The 5,172-nt window shown below is 58.8% G+C and overlaps 1 non-coding gene across 1 annotated transcript; it reads left to right on the forward strand.

Moving 5' to 3' along the window:
- The first annotated feature begins 2,562 nt into the window (after positions 1–2,562).
- TRNAF-GAA (transfer RNA phenylalanine (anticodon GAA)) lies at positions 2,563–2,635 on the forward strand. Its single transcript has one exon. It is a non-coding gene; the product is annotated as a tRNA-Phe (tRNA).
- The last annotated feature ends 2,537 nt before the right edge of the window (positions 2,636–5,172 follow it).

The raw sequence follows: 5,172 nt of genomic DNA on the forward strand, positions 1-5,172 counted from the left end.
CTTCTCCCGCCTCCCAGGTCTGAGGCACCAATCAGCTGTTTGGTGGGCAAGCCTGGGAGGGAGAGAAGCCGAGCAGGGCATTGCTCAGGAGAGGAGGTAGAGCAGAGATGAGCTGGGGTGGGGAGCGGTTCCCCTGTGCGCTGCCCCCTCCCCCCAGGTACTTGCTGCAGGTGGCCCTCCCCGCGCCCCCCCAGCCCCAGCTCACCTCCACTCCACCGCCTCCCCAGAGCACACTTTTGGCCGCCCCCAACCGCTTGGCGCCCTAGGCGGCTGCCTACTTTACCTAGTGGTTGCACCGGCCCTGGAGGAAGGAAGCGTGAACCACCAAACTCAGTGTCTTCATGTTCATGGCAAGGGTCAGTGTCCATATTATTCTAAATAAGGAGGATTTTGATCACATATTTGTAGATTTATAATGAAACAAGCTATTTCCTGTCCTTACAGAGCAGCTGCGAGCTCTGGAGAAGAAAAGCAAACCGGGCAACGCGGCGAAGCAGCTTCCTACGCGTAAAGCCTCCATCCCCCCCGCCCGTGAGGGGCTCTCGGCTGGTTCCCCCGTTGGCGCTGCGGGGTGACGGACTCCCCGGCCTGGGACCCCACGAAGGAGAAGCTTTGTGGAGGGGCTCAGCCAGCCCTACCGAGGCTGCCAACGCGGGACCCCGACTCCCCGCACCCTCTGAAGGCGGCATGTCCTGGGCCCACAGCGTCACGCCAGACATGCGGTTCTGCTGCAGACTCGGGGGTCGGGGACTCCGCGGTGCTCAGGGCAAACCCGGGTCCATGACACGCTGGGGCCGGGGGGCGGGTGCGAACCCTGGGGCACTCGGGCACTGGGTGTCCCAGGCCAGCCCCGCCCCAGCCCCGGGACCGGGCAGGGAGGCAGCACAGCCAGAGGCACCGCGAGTCACCCCCTGGCGGGGCCGGGCTGCAGCGGCAGGGTCTGGGTGCAGCGCCCGGATATGACTGCCTTGGCTGGGGTTTGGGGGACCCCGGGCTCCTCCCGCCTCATTCTCCCGGCCCGCAGCACCCCTAGAGCCCCACCAGGAGCACTGACCGGAAGTGAGGGGCGGACGCGGGCGCGCAACGGACCGGCGGCAGGGAGCGGAAATACGTTGCCCCGGTGCCCGCTCCTTTCGAGTCCCACTGGGAACTTCCGGTTCGGCAGCGACCTCTTCCGGGAATCGCTCTAACGGACCCCCAGCGGGTGAAGCGCACCCCGCCATTTCCCTGGCTGGGGAGCGAGTGGAGCAGGGACCGGGCAGGGCCGGGGAGTGCGTGGGCAGGAGGGGCAGGGCTGGGGGTCCCCGCTGCAGTGCACTGGCTGGAGCCCGCCCCCCGCAGCGCGCTGGGGCGGGGCGAGGAGACAACATCTCCCCGGGGGGGGCCTCCCCAGCTTCATGGCAGCTTCTGCTTCCGGCGTCGCCCTGCCGGCCCCTCGCTCGAAAGATGGGAAGGTGGGGCAGGGCCTGGCAGCGACTGGCGGGAGATGGAGGCAGGGGAGAAACCACATCTCCCATGATGCACTGGGGCCTGCAGCAGGTGGGGGAGACCCTATATCTCCCATGATGCACTGGCTCACTCCCTCTCCCCGCCCAGCTCAGGGGCAGCCTCACCCAGTTACTGAGCTTGTGGCCCCGGGATTTCCCCTCCCCTGCCCTGCGCCTCCCCCACAGTCTCCATAGGGTTTGCAGGTGGGGTGCCTTTGTGGGTTGGGGTTAGGGGAAGATGGGAGGGGCTGGGGGCAACTCAGGTTGTGAGGGTGGCCACTCACGTGTTCCCAGAATGCCAGGGAGACAGGGCGGGGGAGGTAATGACTGTTATAGGAGCAACTTCTCTTGGGGAGAGAGACAAGCTTTTGAGCCAGGCAGGGTTCTTCTTCAGGGCTGGGAGAGGGTCTCAGAGCTGCCAAGCCAGAGGGGGTACTTGGGACCTTATCAGACTGGCTCAGTGAAGATGGGGTGTTGACAGACCAATACAGACGCTCTCCAGAGAATGGAGCAGCTTCCGCCCATGCAGCTAGGCAATGAGCATTTCCCACAGCCTGGAGCCAAGGGGGAGGCGGCAGCTGCTGTTCTAGCTCCTCAGGGACAGCCCTGTCACCCAACAGACACTTCTCACTCAGCCACAGCTAAGGGTGTTGGGTTCCTCTGGTGGGAGTGTGGAGCAGCCATTTGTTTTCCTGTTCGCACTCCTCTGCGGTATGAAAATCGGGGAGGGGAGGCAGAAGCCCCACTTCCCTCCCTAAATGATGTCCATTAGGGGAAGCCAGGACAACAGGGTGGGGTGGCAAGTGGTGGCCAGACTCTTGCCCCAGGGTAGAGTGTAGCTCAGGGTCCAGCTCAACTTTCTCCCTGTACCACTGGCCCCTCGTCCCCTTCCACCACTAGGTCAACCCGGGAACTAAGGCAGGAATAGAGTGAGGAAGCAAGTCAAGCTGAGCAAGGCAGGCAAAAGCGAGTCTTGCCATCATGGGCCTCTCACAACGATGTCCTTTTTGTGTGCCACAGCTGACAAAAACATCCCGGACAGAGAAGCAGCAGGCCAAAAGAGAGCCATGGAGCTCCCGAAGTAGCTCAGTTGGGAGAGCATTAGACTGAAGATCTAAAAGTCCCTGGTTCAATCCCAGGCTTTGGCAGGCCCTTTCCTCCTCCTTTGTGCAGGGGTGGCTTGTTTTCTGGGAGGGCATTGGCACCTTTACCTGAGGCGGGTCCCTGATTTTGAGCTTCCCAGCAGGACAACAGAACAACAACTGGCCCACCTGACCTTTAACAGTAAGAGAAGGGAGCTGTCTTTCCCTGGCAACTTATTGGTGGACCCAATATGGCAGGAAGAGAGTGAAGTAGGGCAGCCGTCAGGAAGGGTGTGGGGCAGTGACAGGCAGGGATTGGGGTCGAAAGCTCCTCTGCACAGGTTGGGATGGGAAGGCGGGGTTAGAATTTCCCTCCAAAGCTATTTTAGGGTCTGATCCTACAAGCCTCCCACGTACCCAGTGCAGGATGGCTCCAGACTCCTCACCCAGTCCAGTGTTGGTGTATACAGCAGAGAATTGGAAGCAGCAAATCGCGGGGGTCATATAAAGAGACTAGAAATACAACAATTTACTTCTGAAAGAGAAGAAAAGACGACATTACCAAGCTGCATAATGGGGCGACCTGACCCTCAGAGACTGCGAAGGGAAATCTCAGGGGCTCTGCTCACCTGGCCCCAGGCCTGTGTCCTCAGGACAGGTCTGTGGGAGAAGGGAAATCGCCAGAGAGAGGAGTGGGACCCAGTGTGGATTTTTGGGCTGTGGCAGGGAATTTAGGTCCTGAGACTGGAGCCATAAAGAGGGAGTGAGTGAAGGCTCCCCTCTGCTTTCAGGCTGAAGGAATCCTGGGTTGGTCAGTCTGTCCAGGGGGGGTCACATTGCTCACAGGCAAAGAGCGGAGGAGAACTGCCCCCAGAATGACACATGCAGATCCTGGAGAAAAAGAAAGAGAAAAGAGACCAGCAGCAGGTGAAGGTGGCTGAGTGGGGGATTCCCTTGTGTGTGTGACGGAGCACTTGGGAAGCTGTGTCCATTCAAACACACTGAGCTTTAATATGGAGGAAGGCCGGACTTCTGTGACTTGGTAAAGGATTTAGGTGTCATAATGGACATACAACTCAGCATGAAATCCCCGTGCGATGCTGTGGCCATCCTTGGATGCACAGACAAGGAGAATAGTGACTAGAAATAGGGCACCAGAGATATCTCTGTATACCACCATGGTCAGACCAACACCGGAATCTTGCATACAGTCGTGTTGGCCGCATTTTAAAAGGAAGAATGAAAAATTGGACAGGGGACAGAGAACCCGCCCCCCCCAAAAAAAAGGAGCTGAAAAGTTGCCTTTCAGTGCGATACAAGAGCTGAATCTGTTCAGTTTCTCACAAAGACCAAGAGGTCACTTGATGACAGTGCGCAAATCCCCTCACAAAGAGAAACCTGGGTACGAAAGGGCTCTTTAACTGAGCAGCGAAAGGCACAACAAGAACCAATGGCTGGAAGTTCATGTCAGAGAAACTGACATTAGAAATTTGGGACACATTTGAGATTGGGTGATTAAACATTGGAACAAGGTACCCAGGGCAATGATGGATTCTCCACTCCACGTGGAGGTGACAGGAGGGGGCAGGAGGTGCTGAAGCAAGTGCTCTCAGGTGATATAGAAAACAATTTCTCTCCGGTGCTTGGCCGGTGGGCCTTGCTTACATGCTTAGGATCTCACTGATATCCATTTTGGGGGGTTAGGAAGGAATTTCCCCCAGGTCAGATTGGCAGGGATATTGGAGTTTTTGCCATCCCCTGTGGCATGGGGCACAAGTGACTTGCCTGGATCAGCTGGGTGTCATGTGTCTGGGGGTCACGCTGGATTATTTTGTTGTCTTGACTGGCCTGAAAATCTAGACCTGGATGTTCTGGCTCTAATGTTGCAATGTCTGACCTATGGTCACTCCAGCTCCCAAGTGCCTCTTCCGAGTCGAATCCCCAGCCAGTCTTCAGAGGACGGCAGCTGCTGCGCAAGGCAATCGGAGCTGGTGGGAGTGACTCTGGGGCAGTCACTAGCCACAGAAAACAGACCCTCTCCCAACACCCCGACTGCTGCCCCTCAGGTCTCTGGCCGTACAGGAGATGGGCCAGGCCCCCGTGGGAGGAATGAGGGGGATAGAAACCCCCAGGATGCAGAGTTGTGTGTTTCAGCCATGTTGGTGCATGGGTCTCACTCAGACCCATGCACTGTACCCACACGCAGAGCCAGTTCGGACTGTTGAACCCCAGACCCATGACGGACGTGTTCAGCTCAGCATCAGTTGGGCTTTAACCCATGAGAAATAACCCTGGAGTTATAGTGGGGTCTCAGGGCCAGAGGACCCCAGACCCCTGAGCTGTCAGCGGAGAGCCAGGTGACCCGTCAGCACGAGGCCTTGTGCGTCAGCAGGAGGCCTTGTGCGTGGGGGGAAGACACATGGCTCAGGGAAAGGGGAAGATCACACACACAGCCGGAGCCCTCACCCGGTCCTGCACCCCTGCCCCAGCCCGGTGCCCGATCCTGCACCCTGAACCCCTCATTTCTGGCTTCACCCCAGAGCCTGCACCCCCCCATTAGCGCCCTCACCCCTCCTGCATCCCACCCCCCTGCCCCAGCCCAG

Source organism: Lepidochelys kempii, unplaced genomic scaffold (genome assembly GCF_965140265.1).
Source record: "Lepidochelys kempii isolate rLepKem1 unplaced genomic scaffold, rLepKem1.hap2 scaffold_106, whole genome shotgun sequence".
NCBI classification, from domain to species: Eukaryota; Metazoa; Chordata; order Testudines; family Cheloniidae; genus Lepidochelys; species Lepidochelys kempii.